The 22,076-nt window shown below is 37.9% G+C and overlaps 1 long non-coding RNA gene across 1 annotated transcript; it reads right to left on the reverse strand.

Moving 5' to 3' along the window:
- Positions 1-565: 565 nt before the first annotated feature.
- Positions 566-21,679, reverse strand: LOC118166486. The gene is made up of 3 exons (XR_004750525.1): positions 21,593-21,679; positions 1,695-1,808; positions 566-839 (listed from the first exon to the last, which is right to left on the reverse strand). It is a non-coding gene; the product is annotated as an uncharacterized LOC118166486 (long non-coding RNA).
- Between the last annotated feature and the right edge of the window lie 397 nt (positions 21,680-22,076).

Raw genomic sequence — 22,076 nt, forward strand, 5'->3', positions numbered from 1 at the left:
AGCACACCTCAAGTGGGAACGATACTTCAGGAATATTTACATTTTCCAAGCATTCTGCATTTTCAATGACAGTTGAATGAATCATCCCTTAAAAACAGAAGGAAAACAATGATATTTCGTTAAATTAATGAACCTGTTCAAAAGTATGGAACGAACATCTAGCAAATTATAATGATCATAGGACTTGCAACAGTAGGTGGTGGGGAAAAAAAGACTACTGCTATCCTATTTTGGAAATTACTATGACAGTGTACTAGGTTCCATTCCATTTAAAGATTTCTTCATGCAAATGGTATGAGGCATTTTCTGAAAACTGAGTGGATTTCCATAATGGAATTTTGGCAAATTAAATCAAAACAGGTTGCTATGACAGTTCCTACAAATATTTCTATTTTAGCTTTATTTTGTATTATAAATATGTCAAGATGAAGTCATTCTTGTCAAAACAAAGTTATTTTTCCTTTTGGGAAAAAATTCCAGGCCTTTTCTCAATGCTCTAATTTTCCATATTCATCAAAGTCAAGATGAGGGCTAATTTCAAATGCTTTAACATACATCTGCATAATCATAAATCCATGTAAACATAGCTTTAGTCTTATAAATGAGTGATGTCACTATATACAGTATTGTTAGCTTAACTTACTTTCCTTACTGCTCTGTATAACAAGTAACTGAAAAATAAATGATATTTAACGTTGACAAAATGGTTTCTAGTGGTTTCTCAAGTCAATGGCGTAGACACAGATCATTGCCAGAAAACATTAGCAGTCCTAGGTTTCGTTCCAGTAGCACAATGCCATGTGAAAGCCAAATGGAAGCAGGGAATTGCATCTGCTCCTCTGTAAATACGAAACAGGTGGCCTCTTAAAGGTACAGACGTAAAAACAGTACAGATTTATCTTACAGATTTTATTGATGAAATCTTACAGATTTTATTGATGAAATCTTACAGAAGGAACTCGTTTAATATTGGTGTCAGTAGGCCACTGCAAGTGTGAGCTGATTGAGATTACATCAAGAGTAAAGGAAATGTGTCTTTCTGCGTCCATTCATATACAACAGGATGAAGTTGACCCAGAGTTTCTATGTGGAAAAGGATTTACCAAGCTGGGAATTGGGTCCTCACATTCAAAAAGTATAGAAAGGAGCAGGTATTTCCTGGTTTTAGCCTTTTAGACATCAGAGTGTAACAACTATAGTATGGAGACAGAGCTGCAAAAGATAGAGATTACTTGTGTGAGGCCATAAATTACTGTTAAGGTGTTTTATTAAAATGTATAGATATACCTGCCTGAAATTAACCCAGATGTGTCCAATATGCATGTGCTAATCCTAGGTTTTAAAGAAAAGGTTTTTTTTTGGATGTCTGTTGATTGTATCCCTAAAGACTGGCTGACATCATCCTTGGTTTATGACACACCCTCAAAATGTGATTCCAGTACTTAACAGAGCAGCAAGGTTTGCTTGAGTTCAGTCAAGAAATTGCAAATAGTTTGATAATAGCATCATATTTTTGGTTCTCTGAAGTTGCTAACAAATAAGGAAAAGAGAAAGTCCCAAAGAAAGGGATAAAATGACCAGAGTGCATATTGAAGAAGGGAGACACAGTCAGAAAGTATAATATTCTGAAAAAGCAGGCAGAAAAGAGCTGATTTAAGATTGATGAGCTGAGGAACTGCAGAAGCTGGAGTTACCTGCATTTTTTCAGCACATGTTGAAAGGCATTCTGCGTGAAGGGGTACGGTACAGACTTCTTTCTTGGTCTTTTCCTCTCCAAACCTCAGAGATAGCTCAGAGATGTTAAGCAGCTGGGAATGGAAGAGGAGGATAATCCCATACAACTGTGTATGAGCTCTTAAGTAGTGCTATGAAAAATGATTCTTATTACCAAATGTTAAACTAACTTCTGATAGTTTTCAATATTCAAACTCTAGGTACCTCCACTCTCCACACATACACACCAACAGTAATTGGGCTTTTTTTAGTTGACTTGCAAGGAGCAATATATATTTATTTTATGCTTTTATTTTAAAGCTTCAATGTTTTGTTTTGTTTTCCTGCCAGCAGGTATAAATGCATGTGTTTTGGGAGAGCTTTGAGTAATAGAAAGGAAAAGGGAAAGTGCTCCTGGTCAAGATTTTTTTTCTTTTTTAATATAAAGCTGATGAGAAAACAAGTGCTTTATGTGAGGGCTCTGTCCATGTTAAAGGACATTTGGCTCGAGGATGATATATTGTTGGCACGTGCATTTAGGTGCGTCTGTTAAACTATTTGTACTGTGCACCAAAAAGCAGCATGCATCAGATGCTTTCTATTATGTATCTGTCTTCGCTAACTCAAACATGGCAGCACGTACTGGGAATATACAAGCAAATTGATTCTGTGAACTCCTATTTCCAAAGAAGCCTTCTGCTATCACTGAGAGCCATTTTGCATTCATTCACTCAGGTCTGCGATGTGTTATGTATGCTGACCTGGTTTCTCCACCACTTGTTTAAACACTCAACAGGTATAAATCTAAGTAGTGGTAGGAAGGACATGAGTACCAAGCATTTCTGTAATTGCTACACTAGCAATGGATACATTTGAGGGAGCGCGGTCACAGAAACATACCCATCATAACAGCAAATAAAAAAAATGTTTACATGTGGAAAGGATTAAAAAAAAATTATTATTCAGCATCTGATACTCCAAAAGTAGGTGGTCAGTACAGGCCATCACACGAATGGTGCTCAAGCTGTACATTATTGATACACTTTCTTAACCTGCAGTAAAAAGCTGTCCGTGTAGTTAAAATCTGTGATTTATTCAACTCTGTAAACACGTTTTTAAAAGCTTACTATTTTTTTAAGGAAAAGGCATGCAAAGTATCATAAAAGATGAGCATCTTTAAAAATAAACGTGGGTGTCAGGCCATGAGCCGGTTAGAATATTCATAAGTATGCTGCATTAATGTATTGAATATATACTTTCACTATTTGTTGAGTGGCCCAAAATATCCTAAGTGCCTTTTATAGTGTATAATAACATAAATAAAAGTGGGTCAAGGCATATGTAGCCTGCACTTACAAAATAGGTACCTTAAATAGAAATCCAAAGCATATGGAAAGGGTTAACATGAGGGGTGCAAATCCCATCCATCTTCACTGAGTGAAGATGATTGACCTTAATTTGCCTAAGCTTGGAGCAATAGATGCCAGATATGGCCTAGTATATATTAATGACAAAATATCCTGAACTCTTCCTGTCTTTAGTGCTGCTGGAGTGTGGTGGTGATGTATACTGGCTCTTTGCTCTGCCTCCATATGAAACTCCCTCTGTCACGTTACAGGAACACCAGGGAGCCTCCGATGACGGGGAGGTTGCCAGGTTGCTGCCCACAAGGCAAGATTTTGCAAGAACAAAGGAACAGCACGATCTGGTCTGGCCATAACGAAGCACCTCATGCTAATAATGGTGGTAAAAGGGAAGGAGTGAGCAAAGGTTGTTATCACAAGATCCTCCGTTTGTTCTGTTAAGATCTTAATTGGCATACCTTTTATTAGTTGCAGGGAATTATAAAGATGTAAATTACCAGGCAGTTGAGTTATAGCTGCATGGTTGTCAGATCTGAGCTGAAATTATAACATCAAGAGCATATATGCTTTAATACTACCGTGTTATTATGCATCTCACTTCTCCCACCCAGAGTTTTCTGAAACATTATATGCAAACAGTATGTTTGTGAAAGAACATTTTCTTAGTAAGTGAACGTTTAGGTATTCCAATACACTCGAATATGCCGAAGACTTTTTACAACAATCTTTCCTTTTCTTTATAAGGTGACAGCAGATATCACTTGAAGGATTGCCTAATCTCTCTCTGTTTTATCTCCAGGTTCTCTCTGAGTACTGTATCATTATAAATTATAATGAAACTCAAAAAGTGACCAGAATAGTAATTGAAAGAACATTTGGCATCTTAAAAATGAGAGTTAGATGCTTAGATAAATGTGGTAGAACAGAACTAAACTGCCCTTCAAGAAAGTTCAGAGCAGTTCTGTCTGGTGTACGTTATGTAATACAGCCATTAAATATGGTTCATTTGTGAAAAGGAAGCAATTTAATGAGTCTATCCAAATTACTGAGGTAAATGATCCTAATGATGTACACTTGGAAAATTATCTCACGATAGGGTAGCGGAAATTAAAAATAAGATGCTAGCTATCTGGAACCAAAATGTAAGCTAAAGTAAAACTGAAAGCCTTTCTTCTGAAGCAGTGCAGTGGTAAAAGAGTGCTTAGACTGGGTACTGCAGCATGGGAGAGGAAGATGCTGTTTCTGGCCATAATGCAGACATCCTGCACGTTGACTTGTATGCACCTTCTGAACCTTCCTGTCTTTACAATTCAGCCTAGAACCGTCTTAGTGTTAGCCAAAGTTAGAAATACAGTTTTTCCAGTGCTAAAGGAAAGCAGACTACAGACCAGTAGACCACAGATTCAGGTAACAAATGGATTTTATTTTCTTTATTTCTCATGCCAAATAGCAGGAATGGGGACTGTTCCCCTAATCCTCACCTCCTGCAGTGTACCAGTGTACCTAGCAAGCCTGAAGACTAACATGCTACAAAATTGGGTTCCTCTTCTTTTTTTTTCTTTTTTTTTTTTTTTTGTGTGTGTGTGTGTGTCTGTGTCCCCATCTCCACAGATCCCCAGACTATGTGCTTTTGTGTGCATGTACCCAGGTTCAGCAGGACAGGCAATTCAATTATGGCAGCTCTTCCAGCCTTATGCCCCCTCCTTGAAGCAGGAACCATGGGTTTGAAATCTATCGGACAGCCTGGATGTCCCAGACCTTCCTGATGGCCCTCAGTGGCTTGGCTCTGCCCCTCCGCTGGGCTTATGGAGGAAAAGGGCTGTGAGTGATTTTTGTGCCCCCCGTCCTGTGCAGGAACATACCTGTCAGCTCAGGTAATCTGAATGTATGCTTGTGAGCTGCATATGGCCTTGGGTTGCAAATACCCTCTGATGCAACCTTGATGCTTGTGCTTTGTGTAGCATAAGAGAGGTGCAGGTGGTTTAGTGAATTCTCTGGGGGAGCTTCCTAGGCACCAAAGTATTAGGGTACAGTGGTATCCCACTGTGGGAGCTGGGTCTTATAATTGTAATCAAGTAAACACCTTACACACTCCTCTTTTTTTTTTCTTTTTTTTTTTTTTTCTTTTTTCTACAATGCTACGGGACAAACACCCTTGCCCACACAAAAAACAGTATTAATCTCTATGAGGAACATAATTTTTTGCACTGCAGATTTAAACAGAAAGGGAAAAAGTTTTCAGCCATAGACTATATTTACAAAAATCAACTCAAAATTAGTTACAAGACCCTAAAAAATTAGTTACAAGACTAAGATTGACAAGGTATTGAAACTTCTATAGGCAAATTCTAGGCAAGAGGATCCCAGTATTCAGTTATTTATGTATAAAGTGTAATAAACTGTTCCATAATGATGAAGACGTGTGTTTCTATGGATTTCTGTCCTACATTTTCTATATATAATTCTCAAAGTCTTAAAGTGTCTCCAGCTTTCACCGTGTCCAGGTTTTTGACCCCCTTGTTGCAGGAAACAGCACATGCTACTTAAAGCTGTGCTCGTGCCAGTTCTCCTGCTAGCACACATATGCTGTCAGACCAGCTGGCTGTTGGCAAACAGCAGAGGCAAATGTCAAGCTCTTGTCTGCCCCCTTACTATAAGGGCAGCAGAAAACTGTTTTCCTGTAAACAGCACAGTGTAACTATAATCCACAGATTTGGTTTTATATAGATAATTTACATTAGTGCAGAAAGCAAACAGCAATAAGGGGGTCAGTCACGTATACAAAAAGAAGTGACCTGCACTTAATTTCTCAAGAGAAATTTAAATTTCATGTTTTTAGTTAAGTTTTCCCAACTTAATCCAAGTGGTGTTGCACAAGAACTGACGAACAACCTTCCGAGCTAATGTGTTTTATTTTTTTTTCCTCCATCTATAAAAATGTATTTATTTCTTACTAATGAGAAATGAAGAGCCAGATCATCAGATGGTAGAAAGCTGCATTACTCCGTTCAACTAAAAAGAGATCAATTTGTACCAGATTTATATCTGGCACTCGTTAGTTTTGGTCTACTTATATGCCTCTAGGGTTGAAAGGAAAAGAAATCCTCCTACGTGATTTTGTCAGAACTGTCTTGTTAGGGATCAGTTTGACCTCCTCCTCCTCCAGTGTTCACATTTTGGGCTTTTTTTAGCCAAATCAGGGCCATCAGCAAAGTGAGCGGATGATGGGGGGAGCACAGTGGGGGAGTTGTGCTCTGACGTTTTGGGGGATCATGCACAGCTGCAGGATGAACAAGGACAGACATTAATCCAGGATTAATCTTGGTTCATAAACCTGGGATAAAAAGTATTTTGAAAGTGTTTGTTGTAGGAGAAATGAGTGAGGAACATTCTTGATGTGGACTGCATGGGCTGTACAAGATGTTCAGAATAAATGCGGCTGTTGAGCAACTAGTGACAGTGCATGAGAAGAGCTTTAGCAGGGGAACAAAAGCAATACTGTTTATCTTAACTGCTGATTAGAGTCTCTAAGTGCTGTATCTCCAAAATTATGCACATTTTAAACAAAAATCTGCAAGATGTCACAAGCAAGAAAAACAAGTCACGGGGTACAATGCAAGGCTTTTCTCCAAGCCATTGATGTCCAGTCAGTCTGCTGCTACTGTCCCTCTCTCACAGTGAGTACAGTGTCATGGAGTTGTGGGCTTACTGCATTGTGCCAAACATAAGGCAGCTGTTTAACACTTTACTGCGCTCAGCTGAGACATTAGAAATACCAAGTCTGCGGTAAATAGGAGGTTATTTAGCTGATACAACCTCCCAATGATAGATTGATTCTGAAATAACCCACCATATCAAACATCCCCTCCAAACACGAAGAAACAAAAACAGAAGATCAAAGATAAAAAATTAAAACCAGAATGCCACAGGGAGAATAATTAATGATCATGAAATACTGTTAAAGAAAGTAACTCAGTGGAACGAATTTAGTATAGGAAAAATCAGTAATACTTATACACAGGATAGTATGTAACGGAGAAGATCTGAAGAAACTCTGGACATAGCTTCACTAAGCATTAAATGATGAAACATCTGTACGTTCCGTCCATCACTGATTAAGTGAAAGAACATTTGATACCGCAAATTATAGAGACCTAACCTTCCAACTTTCACAGAAGAAAAAAATAAATAAAAAAAAAAAAAAAAGAAAAGGAACAGGTTATACAACCTTGAAAATATCCAATTTTCCATCAGTGTACACAGAAGCAAAATGATGCATGCTTCTGAATAAGGCTGGTTCTGAATAGCTGGCCATTAAAAATATATCAGTTGCTTTCCCCTGGAGTGAACAGTTTTCTCAGTATATTTGAAGACATTTTTGTTTGATTGCTTTTGGTCTCTTAATATTTAAATAATAATATATAAATAAAATTTATATATATAATTTATGTAATATAAAACTCCAGATTCATAACTGTATGCACAAAGGACTTCAGATCTATATTGCCAAACTTGAAGCTGTTCTTACAGTTTTAGTCTGAACTTCTACCCCAAACTATATATTTTTCCTTGCTAAAGTTCATGAAGGACCATCCATAACACTGACGCTCAGTGAAATATTTTCTGTTCATATACGTTTCAAATGTCTCTGTTCATGATTATTAACTTTTTGTTATTATTACGTCCTTAGAAAAAAACATCTTTATTACTTTTCCACCAAAAAAAATGAGATTAAGACATCTGGTAACAGTACTCTCACTAGCATATGTAACTGCAAAGTACCACCTAATTTTATAAGTTTTTGGTCTCGTTCACAAAATAGTAGTAATCCTGAATTTTTGATTTTTCCACAGACAAATCTCTGAACCTTATCCAAATGGTAGATCTAGCCCAAGTATTTCTTTCCTTGGTCTAAACTGTATAATGCTGTTCAGATACAAAAGTCTTACAAGTTACACCATGATACTTCTTCATGTATTTGCCCTTGCCCTGTTCAATAAATAAGTCAACACTGGTTAAGTTTGATTCTCTTTCATTTGAGGATGGTTTAAGTCAGTTTAACTTGCATTTGCATATAGGGACAGTTAACCACAATCCTGCATAAACAACTACATGCTAAGAAGTTGGTTACTTCACCCTGAAGCTCTACTCTAGATGGCTGAGAAAATAAATAATTAATGACATTTTCCATGGAAATAGAAACTTTTTAATTGAATACTTACACAAGCCAAGATTTTATGTGGCAGAATCAAGAAAGAAGCCTAATGCTAATAAATACAACAAACAGTTAGAGTACGTCAGCAGAACATCTATTAAATGTGTCTGTATAACACGCTGCCCTAAAGAGCGTCTTCAAGATTGAAAGTCTGATTAGTCTTTACTCAATCTGACATGAAGCTGGGGCACCTGAAATTGCTTTTTCATCTGAATAAAGACTATGGTACAACAGCAGTGTTGTAGAGAAGGCATTTTGTGGAAGTGTCAGGAGGATGTCACCCCAGAGAGATTCCTGATTATTTTTTCCAGTTCTACAGTGTAAGAAGTTCAAGGCAAAAGTTATTTTCAGAACTTGAATCAGGTTGTAGCATTTCCAAAATGCAGGACTAAGCGTGAAATGTCATTCACTCAAACCACCATCATCAGAATGTTTCTAATTACATCCCTGACTAATTACATTACTGTACACCTTTTAAGTAGTGGTTTTAAAATTACAACACTTGGCTCAGAATTGATTCCTTATTTTTAGGCAATTCTTCCTATCAGCTTGAACCAACAGTGCTTAATCAGATGATAAGTTTTCACATAGAATTGCTGATTATAGTCCCAAACCTACAAAGTGCTGCAGGAGAGAGGGAATCAGGGGGGAGGGGGAAAAAGAAACGGGATGACTTCATTCTGTGCTTGAGCTAGGAATAATTACTGCAGTTATTCTATATGATATCCTATGCCCTTTATATACTTTATGTCCTTTGTGTGATATTAAGAAAGGACACCATATATCTTAACAGAAAGCAGGCCAGAAGCTTGAGATCGTTGTTCCCCAGCAGCATTTTTGCTGCTGAACAGGACATTCCCATTGAGCTAGGGAATCCAAAGTCAGCAGAACATCGTATACTTTTGTTGGTGAGCATAGAAGACAAGTCTAATGCCATGCCATTACCTTTTGTTTCATAAATAGTTCATTTGACTATGATGGCCTGAAGAAGCTACTCATCAGTGTAGAACCCTACAATAACTCATAGCGTTCATTTCCCATGTACGACCCAGGAAGGACTCCAGAGCAGGAATGGTTTTGGCTAGATATGACCTGTGGGAGCAAGCTTTGACTCAATGGGAATATTGTCTCTCCAAATGCCGGGAGATATATGTACACACACACATAAACATATGGCTAATGGTTGGACCAGATAATCTTAAAGGTCTTTTCCAACCTTTATGATTCTCTTTCTGTATATTATGCACACACATGCAAATACTATCCATTTTTTAATGACTGCACTAGATTAATGGATAGATAGTGTGTGACTCCTAGATTGGATGTATTTTTTGTCTTCTATGCATGTCTTCCAACAGCAGCCATGTGCAGTCAATTCAGTGCTCCTAAAGTGCACTTGTGACCAAATGGGTTTGGCTTTGAAAGCCATTTAAAGCATACCAAATAGTGAATTTTCCTATCCAAAGCTTCTCAAGCACTTCTCAGACCTTTAAGCTGACACCTTAGCTACATTTTCTGTTGTTGTCTTGCCAAAGGTTTACAATAATAGATATAGATAAATTCTTTAAGGAATATATCATCTCTTGCCAAGATTCTTGGCAATATTTATGCTCTTGTTAATAGTTTTGCTCTTTTACATTAAACAACCCTTAAGTGCTTCCTCTTGGGTATATAAACACCATTATTTTATTCATGTGAATATTTCTGCTCAGTCTAGTTCTTGTGAGATACCTCATTTGAGTCTAAACCTGGAAAGAACAGGATAGGTAGGTGATTTCCGCCCATTACTGCTATTTGTTTTGGAATATATCCGGAAAGGCTGTAGTGAAGTCCAGATTTCTTTGTGGCAGGTGTTGCACAAACTCTAAATGGAGATGTTATTGCCCAGAAAACTTTCCAGATTAAAGCACAAGATGTGAAGACTGAATTTGCACAGAAATAAACATAGCAAAGAAGTATTGCAATGTTGTCTGTTCCACCTATGCTTCTGAGTATGGGAAGTTTTTCCTATCAAGTCTTTTTGATGAAAATGAAAATAAACTGAATCATGTCAATGAAAATATGCACTTACTATTTGAAAAATGGAGAAGCTGGAAAAGATTGTTTTTAAATAAAAATGTTTTAAAAAAAAAAAAATCAATTCCACTATAATACAAATGGAGTTTAAGAAACAATTTGAATTACTTCATCTAGGGTCAAATATTTTTTTCCAATTCTAAATAATTTCATCTTTCTTCTCATTTTTGCCAGCCTGACTAGAAATGAAGGTAAAATGAATTATCAAAAAATTGATTTTTTTCTTTCATTTCAGTCAGCAGACAATAAGAAGAATTAAGTCAGGTTTTCATGTATTTCTAGCATGTTTGCTGTTGCTAATGCAAGGGAAGATGCTGGAGGTAAGAGGCAAAGAGAAGAATTGGTCTGTAATAACACGAGTAGGCTTTGTGAAAGATGAGCTGTAAGTTGGGATGTGAAGAAATATAAGGTTATAGATGTTTGGATTTTAGTATGGAGCATTTCCATTGTCAAATAGTAGCACAAGGGAAAGAATGGTGCTATATAGATGATAAATTGACAGGTGGACAGCAAAGTTTGAGAATATTGCTAAAGGTCAGTGTCATAATAGATTAATGGGTCAAAGAGGCTAGAGCTGGGGAATGAAGGGGATTGCCTTTAAAGGCAAGAAGATATTATTTGATACAGAACGCAAGTGGAGCTAGCATCTGAGTTACTCTAATATTTAGCCAGCTCCTTCATACAAGAAATACTAAATGTTGTGGATTCAAACACTATTTGTTTTCCTCCCTTATTCCAGCAGTTTTGCTGTCAAATAAACCCCAGTGTTATTAGGCTTGGTTGGTATAAGGCATACAGTTTCAAGCAGCTTTTCAAAGTTTTTTTTTTTTTGTTTTTGTTTTTGTTTTTTTTTTTTTTGTCAGAGAGGAGAAAAAAATAATTTAAAAGATCACAGTTCCAGGACTGTTTCTATGGTACTAGAAGTGTACTGTGTAATCTGTGTTATTTCCCATTGACACCAAGGTCACACCTATCTGGCACAGAGCCTAGATTAGATGTGATTTTACAACACATATTTCAGCTGTCCACTGTAAAACATTATTTTGCTATTGTGTTATAGTGTTTAAGAACCATGCTCACCCCCAGATAATTTATTTATCTTTATTACACTAAGTTTATATATTGATCTTTACTACAGTTGCATCTAACAGCATGTTCAGCATCTGTGCTCTCTCATGCAGGACTCTGCACAGCTATGAGAGCAGAACAAAGTTTAGGTAATTTATCATATATATGAAAATATATCAATTTATATATATAATTCTATGTAGAGAGAATTTAGAATTCTAATATAAAATTATATATGCATAAAAAGGAGGATTTCTTTTTGCCCTGAGATTCCATTGACTGTAACAGTTAGGGGGAAGAAAAACATTAGCGTTTTTATTCCACTTTCAAAAGTCCCTTCTGCCCCCCCTCCGTCTCCCCCTTTAAATTTTGGGGATTTTTTCAGAAATTTCCTACCTATTTTACTTCTCTGCATCCCATTCCTCCCCACACCCTCCCATCAAGTATTCTCACACTTCTTTGACTTTGGAAGGCTATCAAAACACTAGAGTCCTCATGCTACTCCATTGGGCCTTTCCATGAAGAAAAATATAGTCAAACGTAATAGATGTAGAAGAAAAATTAAGCACTACTTCTCAGAAGAACATATAAAAAGTGAGCCTATATATGTATAGACTCACTCGATAAATGACTCAATACATATTTTTATTTTAGTATTTGCAGGAAGATGGATCCCAGCCCATTAAAACTGAGATTTCCAGGCACTCTGATGTATCATCTGTCAAGGTAAAGGTACTAAGAACCTCTAGCTGACTGATATGATGGATTTTCGTTTTCTTACTCGCTTTTAGAAGAAAACGTGGAGCTGAACAGCTGGTAACATTTGCTAAAAGATTATGGTGCTGAAATTCTGATTTAAATTTGACTTCTTGGCCATAAACACATGAACAACACATGAAATGTTCCTATTTCTTAGCATATTTTTTTGATAATTACTTCCACTGCTTCTTATATAAAGGCCATAGAGAATTAAAGAGCAAAGTGGTGTCCATATGAAGGAAAAAAAAATCTTGTATTTCCTCTAAAAGGAAGTCATGCAAGAGGCACAATCCTTTCTTTAGGGTAGCTGCTACCACCTTCTGTAAGACTGTTGAAACACATGTAAATGAGAAGAAAGGTTAAAAAAAAAAAAAAAGTTAATGTAGTAAGCCTTTTCCCCAGAATTGTCCCCTTTAGGCTTAGAGCTACAAAAGCCTTTCCTCATATAAGTGAGGGAGTAACCAAGTCAAAATCTCTCTGACTATTCTTCGGTATGATGCAGCTTGAAAATATTTTAGCAGTGATGTGAAACTAGCCCATATGCTGCCACAAGTACTGTTAGCACCTCTCATATGTGCAAGTAAAGAGAGTAGATTGTGGTATTTGCAGTCTCTGACCAATCAGTATGTAAACTGTACTAGCTATTTTGGTAAATTTAAGAGGCAGATATTTGCTCACTAAAACGGTACCAAGACCACTACGCCCGTTTAATTAAAGGCAAATAAAGTCATAATGTTTTCCAAGCTTTATCATCAGAAGCTGGCTATGAAGCTGCTATCCAGATGTGAAAAGCTGAACTAGGATGCAGAAAATAGTAAAAATATTTACAAGGAAGATATTTCTGTGTTTTTCCGTGAGGAATCTTTGCAAATTTAACGTGAACACAATCCATCAGAAGTCTCTGAAAAAAAAAAAAAAAAATCTGCGTTATAACTGTACTGCATTATAGAACTGTGATAAGTGATCAGATGGCATCTCTACACTATTTATCAATGAGAGCTTTTAGTTATAAGAAATAACCACAGTGAACAGCTGGTTTCAGAGAATATTCTGAATCAGTTGACAAGATGGTCCAATTTAAGCTACTTGGTTCACTAAAACAAGGTAAATGCCACAGAAGGACAGAAAATATATCAGAGATATCAGATCTGGGACCACATCATGCAGTGACTAGAAGAGTACTTGGATCCATAGAGGTCTGGAATCCTTCTTTGTGGTTAAAAGCTAAACAGGATTGATTTATTTAGTTTATCTGAGAACAGATTATGATTAAGTCACCTTCTAATCTATAAAGTAGGAACACAGAGAGAAGATTTCTGATAATGGAAAGCTCTTTAATCAAGCTGACAAAAGCATAGCAGAAGCCAGTGGGCAAAACCATTTAAATCATTCTGGAAATAAAAAACACATTTTTAAGCCACCAGTGCTCTGTGTAACAAATTACTAAAGCATGGTATTGATTCCCCCATCATTTTAAGCCTTAATTTTGGGATGCTTTTCTAGAAGACCCCCAACACTGCCAGAAGTTATAGCCTTGATGCAAGAAGTGCTCAGGGAAAGCTTATGTATTATGAACTGTACCAAAGGTTAGACTAGGTGAATGTAATTGTCTCTTCTGAGTTTATAATCTATCAATCTTCAATATTAGGCCACAGTTTATGCACTTTTGTAGCTGGTGTGATAGGTTGCATTGTCCTTTGGGGAAAAAATAAAACAGATAATTCTATTGTTTTCTTTCCCTTTTCATTTCACGGCAGCTTCCTATCTAGCTGGCTTGTTTGTGCCTGCTGAAAAGGAGCGTTGGTATCATTCAGCACTTCACAAACATGTGGCATATGTTCCCAGGGCTTCATTTTATACACTACAGTTCACTGACTCTGAGAGTTAATATCTTCTGTCCTTCACTCTCCCACGCACATCAGTTTTTCTTATTTTTTTCCCCCTCTCCCTGATCATCCTTTATATTTTTGAGAAAGTCTACAGAAAACTTCCTGCAAAGCAAACAGTACCTAAATACTCTAATAGCCTTCTTTTCTGTCATATTTTGGGTTATGTCTGCATATATTGCCTTCATCTGAAATTGTGGATGCTGTTTTAAAAGTTAGCCTCAAGTGGGAGCAATCTGTGTGGGCATATTTGAGGATGTCGCTACGAAGGAAATATGTTGACAATCAGATCAGTTTATTGAGCAGCAGGCAAGAGTTTAACAGAGCTTACTAATTGTTAATCACAACTTGAAAGGGAGAAGTGGGAAAACTTGATTAAATACCTGCTGTACCTGCAGCTATATCTCCTTGCATTACAATTTTCTGAAGTTTAACAGGCAGAGTAGCACCAAACTGGTAATGATATCTTGCCTTGCAAAATACTCCCCAGCTGCTAGCTATCTTCCCTTTGCAGAATTTCAGGCAAATATTTCCTGGTGATTAAGAGAGAAAGATGTGTGGAAATCTACTCATCAGTAGTTTACAATTGTTTCATTTGGTAAGTAAAATTAAGATAGACTATTTACATACAGCAAGGCAAGTGTAGATATCCGGTCAAAGAGGTGTTTGGGGTGGGTGTCTTAAGTTGTACTCATCATACATTATAAACTATATTGAGCAGAGGTTTGATAGAAGCCCTCAGTGCTAGTGATTGGAATTGGTGAGAAGTGATTTTTTAAATGGATAATTCAGGAACTGGCAGTAATTTGAACAGTTCTGCTGGCTGGGACTGACTCACTCCAGCACAGTAAAGACTTGGTTGTTAGAAGTACTTTCACTCACATTACAATCCTGACTACCTGAAATCATCCCATACATAATGGCCCACTTTGTAAGGGCAGGAAGCATTAAACAAATTGGCCAATCCAGTGCAAATAGCCATACTAAAATTTATTGAAAACCCGTTCACTAAATGGCATTTCCTGTAGTTAAATTCAGCAGGCTTTGGTCTGCGTACCTAGACTCCATGTACCTTCAACTCAATAATATGATTCAGGAAAATTTCTTTGGAAGATTGAACTATTAGATACTTTGGAGCAAGGACTACATAAAAGCAGAAGTGACAACAGAATTCTAGTTCTGCAAAAATGAGGGAGACCAGTACACTAACAGTGTGATTCATTCTCCTTAACTTTAGCCATCCAATAGGTAGGTGTTGAATCAAAATTAGTCATCCCTTTTTTGTCACTTGTGGAGGAAGATGCATCCTTCCTGCTTTAGTGAACTACTTTGGGATTTGTTCTTTAAAGACTTCCCTCTCACATTACTAGCAGAGGACACCCAGAGGAGTAGCCATGGGAAAGCTACATCTTCCAAAACAAATTTAGACAAGAAGGCTCATCCTAAGGCCCACTCTGTGCTGAAACCAAGGATGTGTGGTTCAGTCTCTTCTTTGAGAAGATAAGGGTATATTGTTTTCAGCGCATGTGCAAGTTTCAATTATAATAATTACATAGAAGAGAAAGGAAAGGAGAGCCAGAGGCAAAGTAAAATTAAGTTAACCACAAAACCTCGAGAATCACAGTTGCCTATTCAGCCTGTAGGAAAACTAAGAACTCAAACCTCATCTCAAGGAAAAAAAAAGTTTCCAAAGAGGTGATTCAACCAGCATACTGTCCTAGCGTTGTTGGGGATTCATTAAAAAAGTACAATAAAACAGTGAAAAAGAGAAAAAGATTTGGGTTGGCTTTTTTCTTTTTAACAGCTCTGTGGTTCATAATGATTTACTGCAGAGTTTGTATTGATTTACAGTTATTAGATGTTCACTGTAATTTATGTTGATAAAGCAATAAGAGTACTGAAAATATTTATTAAATATGAGAAACTCTGTAGCACTTGTGCATTAATCATAGAGTTGATCATCTACAATAAATGTACTAATAAACCATTAGTGAATATTTAACCTGTAACAGTACAGTAAATTGATAGATTACCTCCTTTGGGAATGGACAGCCTTGGTGGAAGTTTAGAATTATTTTGCTTGAAACACATCACATGATGTAAGAGTAGGAAGCAATTTTTGCCCTGTGACTTTCTTTTTTAGTGTCTGAGTTCCTTAAGAAAAGAGATCTAGAACTAATTTTTTCTTCTTGTTGACTTAAACATTAGCAACCTGGGGTTTTGAAAAATTCTCAGAGATATTTGTAAGAGTGAGTCAGATAGATACTCTATTGTATAATGTAATCAGGTGGCTTTGCTGATTGTAATGGAGAAAGCATAATAAAACTCCAGTATAAGAACAACTGCATGAGAAAAACCAGAAATGACTAAGGCTTCTCAGCTTTTAGAGGCATCTGAGAACAGATCTATTAAGGGTTGGTTTGGCACTTGTGTAACTGTCCTGATTAATCAGAGATTAAGTGTTCATTTGTTCAGCAAATGGTACAGAAGACTGGGCTTGGTTTTCTCACCAGATGAGCTAGTTTCTTGCTAGGTAGATTTCCCGATTAGGGCTCACCTTTCATGCTTGCCCTTGTCCTTGAAAGGGTGCTGGGAGGGTCTCTGCCTAAAGAGGAGTTAATCCATTAAGGCCTCCTGGTTGATTCAGACTCTGCTTCAACTCATTTTAATTCTCATTCCACTGATTGTTTCCTTTCAGGAAGGACGTTTGTAGAAAGGTTATCAGCTTCTTGGAAGGACACACCACCAAAGCCAAGCACAAGCCTAGCCCACTTTTCCAAATGAAATGAGCTGTGAACAGCTGCAGACAAATCTTGGCTTCGTTCACATGAATGGGAGTTTTGCCGTCAATGAAGACCAGAATTTGCCCCTAAGCAAAATGTTTCAGCTCTGACTGACATGCATATTACAAATGTTAAAAAAAAAAATGGTTTTAAGCTAGGCGTAAGGAAAGAAAGAAATGGGCTATTACAAACCATATTCAGTAATAGTGGGCCATATAATAAAAAGCCAATAGTAGCAGCAAACTGCTGTTATCAGGGGAGCATGGTATAGGATGTGAAACATTAAGCTTTATAGATATGTAAACTTACTACACAGAAGTTAGACTTATAATTACCAGAGGAAATTATAACGTTATAGCAGATACTGAGGATATCTATTTATTACATTTATTACAAAAAAAAAAAAAAAAGTGTGAATTGCAAAGGCTTCATTTAAACTATTGTAATTAAAGGCCTTCCAAGACTTCCATTAGCATTGTGCCCACACACACTTGCCCCCTTTTTGGATGAGCTGCAAAAGCGCATTATGTACTGAAAGTTTGCAGAAGAAATTTTTAATCTGTGAACCATTAATATTTCCTTTAGTTTAGCCTGCATGCTATTTACGAGTGAGAATTGACTGCTGATGTAAATGGAGGTGTTACAGACAGTTATTCCATTATACAAAAGGATCGCTTTTGTTATTTCCCCCACACACACCACCCCAGTTGAAAGTGCCAAACTACACTGCTTACTCACAGTAATGACTCTTCACGAGGGTTTCTATTTCCCCAACCACAATATTGATACACAATATATTCATTTCTTAGGAGGTATTCATGGCATACACTGTAACAGTCCATCTGTTACTAACACCCTGCTATGCATAATTTTTAGACTGCATGGCTTAAGGGTAAGAATGGTTATTTATTTTGTTTGAACCATACCTATCATTTGCTTAGCACTGGGCATGCAGGCAGGAGAAGGCAGCCTGGCTGATGTGCTTGTAGGTACCGCTGAAGTGGATGGTTGAATATCATCATTAGGTGCCACAGCAGTATATGCAACAATATAATCAAGCATACCTGTAGATTAGTGCAACTGTTAGACAAAGGCCTGGTCTTAAAATAGACAAACCACACCAGAGTGTTTCTATGAGGACCCTGTTCATAGATGTCACAGATGACAGAGGCGTAACCTGTCTGTCTCAGAATCCTAGAATCATTAAGGTTGGAGAAGACCTTCCAGATCATCTGGTCCAACTACCCCCCTACCACCACTGTCACCCACTGAACCATGTCCCCAAGCACCACGCCCAACCTTTCCTTGAACATCCCCAGGGACGGTGACGCCACCACCTCCTTGTCACCCCGTCCTCACACCTGACCGCTCTTTCTAAGAAGAAATGTCTCCTCATTTCCAGCCTGAACCTCCCCTGGCACAACTTGAGGCCATTCCCTCTGGTCATATCACTAGTTACCTGTGAGAAGAGGCTGACCCCCAGCTCCCCACCCCTTCCTTTCAGGTATTTGCAGAGAGCAATAAGGTCTCCCCTGAGTCTCCTCTCCTCCAGACCAAACACTCCCAGTTCCCTCAGAGTACTTGTGTCCCAGGCCCTTCACCAGTGCTGTAGCCCTTCTCTGGACACGCTCCAGGGTCTTGGTGTCCTTCTTGTAGTGAGGGCCCCAAAACTGAACACAGCACTCAAGCTGTGGCCAAAATATACCATGAACATACCATGTCCATTAACAGTGGCTCCCAAACATTTTCCACATCATGTTTGTGTTCATGGTTCCTCTTATTGTCTCACTTGGACGTTCACAGGTACAATCCTGCAGTTGTGCAATGTAAAGACAGCAAGGGGACCCCATGAGGAACAACGAATTCTGACACTTTTTTCTAATTAGTAAATAAAAGCAACAAACAAGAAGCTGCCAAAGGCTTCCCCACGCACACCCAGAAGGACCACATATCCATTTATGTCTCTGGATATTCTGGGAGGTGGTGGTGAGAAGAGACCTTATTACGTACATGCAGTGACTTTCTCTGTGGTGGCATTTAAAAAAGGAAACAAAAGTCAGTCCAATATGTGCATCAATATGGTACATTTTAGACACAAATATTGCTTGCCCTCCATGTTTTAATGAGTTCCAGGTGGAAGTTCTATAGCCTCAGTGATTCAGCAATATCTGGAGATAGCACAAACCCATCAAAGGTGCAGGAATTATCCCAATCCTTCCTTTATGTTGCCAGCAGAATATGCAGCTAGCAAATCCCAAAGCCTCCCTCCAGCATTTCTCTGTTGGATTCACATAACATGTCAAAGAAATGATTTTTCTCTTTGATTACTGCAGTAAAATAAAAAGCACTGAAAAAGCAACTACTCAAAAACTTACATCGCAGTTACATGACACATCCAGCTCCCTGCAAAAGGCATAATAACGAGGGAGTCAAAGCTGTACCTCCAGCTACAAGCAAGCTCTTTCACTACAGCTCTTTGTTATTACAATGCCATTTGGAGACCCTTGCAGTAGGAAAGTAAGAAAGGGCATGTCAGCCATCAGCTTCATAGACCAATAGACTAAGAGACATCACCTCCAACTTTAATGCACTTGGACTCTGCTGAAATTCTCTTTGTTGGTTGAGCTGTAGAGAATTGAGGAGAACATTTTTCTATCCCATTGATATTTTCTATCTCCTCCTGTCTGGAAGTAATATACGACAGTTAAATCAGGAAATGGAGATGAGGCTTTTGAGGTCTAAGATTTGGTTATTATCTTGGTAAGAAATCATAGGCAGCTTTTTATTTACTTTTTTCTTAAATATATTTAGGTACTTAAATCTTACTAAAGCAATTTGGAATTAAGCATCTAAATACCCTTCAGAAGCTTACAGATTCTTTTCACATTCAGGTGCTGCTTTTAAATTTCTAAGACAACAAGGAACATCTGTGTTAGTGGCTTTACTTTCAGCACTGCCAATTAGGTGCTGTTCCAATTCGAGTCAACAAGAGGTGTGGGCTTTTACTTCCCCTGAAAAAGAGCATTATCAAGTGAAACAGGACACTTTGTTCCAGCCTTCTCACTTCATTCAGCAGTTCACAGGTGCAGGGTGGTGAAGATGTGAACACACCTCTGGAAGAGCTGAGAATTAGGAAAGCAGGGAGAGTTCATCTTGTGCGCTAAGAGCAGTGCTGCAGCTGTTTGACTGCTCTGGTTGTACAACAGGACTATACAAAGGAAAGGTGGAACGAGCACATGCGAACCCTGATTGCTCCCTGACCTCCCAAAATGTGAAGGCTCAGCTGTGCAAGACTGTAACTACGAAGAAAAGCCCTTAAAGGTCTCCTGATATCCTCTTCTTATGTTTCCATAATAGGAAACAACTTTGTTATTAGGGTGACATTTGCAATACCACAAGACATTCAAGGTCAATACTCAGCAAGAACTTCTTTACTGATAGAGTAACGTCACAGGTTGCCCAGAAAGGTTGTACAGATATCCTGGAATATCTCCAGAAGCCACCTGGTCGTGGGCCCAGGCATCCTGTTCTGGGTGTTCCTTCTCAAGCAGGGTTCAGACCAAGTGATCTCCAAAGGTCGCTTCCAACCTCAAGGAGTCTGTGGTCATGATCTCAGTATCCCCTGTCCAACACTTACCATTTCTGTTCCTCCTCCCAGCTACAGTTGCTGCTACTTGGCTAGCTCCACACCGCATTGCGTGGCAATTCTTAATCTTTTTGCACTTGCGCTAAATAACAAGTACAAAATTCAAATTCACGGATAAAAAAAATAGGGAAGGGATTTAAATCATCTGGGAAATTCAGAGACTGGAAATGCCTGTTTCTGGAAAATGGAAACTGATGGGTCTTACTGAGTAAGAAGTGTTCACCTCTGCTTTCTCACCCCTATTGCCCATCAAATAGGCCTGCATCTACATTTACCTGGGGAGGGGTAGGGTTTTCTACTCATGGTTTTCTTCAAAGAGCTTGTTACAAGTCAAAGCTCGTGTTGTAGCCCAGACATCTCCCTGCAAGTAATACAGTCAGTAGAGCATAAAACTATGTTTTACTGCTTGAGGTGCACTCAGGTACTGGGGAAACAGTACAAAAACACACCGCTTTTAACAAGACAGTGGAATAACCTGGTTTTCTCATTTGGCAGGGAGATTCATTTACCCCTGTATCCCAGGTATTCAATAGAATAGGTTCCTTGATAAAATCATTTGTTCTATCAAAGCTCAATGGATTGAATTATTTAGGAGATACCCTCCATTCACATATATGAGGGGTTACGCCAGATTTCTAGTTTGGAGATTTTTTTAAGTTAAATTTATGAAATATAATATGCCTATTTTGAATCAACAGTGAAATTCCCAATGGGAACCGATCTGACTAGCGTTATGCCCTGAAAAGTGCCTCAAATTAGTTCAGTCACCAGTAGTGTGAACAGTTGGGATTTAATATAGAGCATTAGCAGAAGAGAGCATCTGATGAAACATCATTCAGAATAGGAAATAATTACAGTATTACCAATTCTTTATGGCTGTGGGATGCTTTCTAATTAATTATTCAGGCAACAGGAAGAATAAAACTGCTGGTTCTCATTGCAACTACAGAACAAAGTTACTTAATGAGCCACCGTAAAACACAAATAAGTTCAGCTGGCATTATGCAAATAAACACAGAGAACTTTTCAAGATAATAGTTTTTTAAAAAAGGGACATACTTCAGAAGTTATAACAACATTACCTCACAGTCCAGCTGTTTGCATTGTACTTCCAGCTTCTTTGAAACGATGCCAAAATAAAGTAAATTTGAATATTATCTGCAGAGAAGTTCTCTGCGGAATAATCACCAGAATGCTTTTCATTATAACACAATTATATCATCAGCTTCTAATGATCAGAATGCAGAGCAGCTGATTATTTTCATAATGCAATTACTTCATAACAAACATTTCAGAAAACTCAGTTGCCTGCGAACAGTTCTCTCCAAAAATACCTCGTTTGTCTGATTAATTGTATGACAGGAACTCCCCTCTCTTGCACCTTTCTAAACGCTCACCTGTTTTCACTGTGCTTCCGTGCTAACGTGGTCATTACGACAATAAACACTCGGGAGGAAGGGGGGAGATGGGTTGTTTATCTAAATATACAGACTGATGCTAATGGGCAGATTTTCAAAGTGAGGCAAATGTAATCCTTCACAGATATTTGCCCTTGCCATTTTTAAT

This window comes from Oxyura jamaicensis, chromosome 4 (assembly GCF_011077185.1).
Source record: "Oxyura jamaicensis isolate SHBP4307 breed ruddy duck chromosome 4, BPBGC_Ojam_1.0, whole genome shotgun sequence".
Taxonomy (NCBI): Eukaryota; Metazoa; Chordata; class Aves; order Anseriformes; family Anatidae; genus Oxyura; species Oxyura jamaicensis.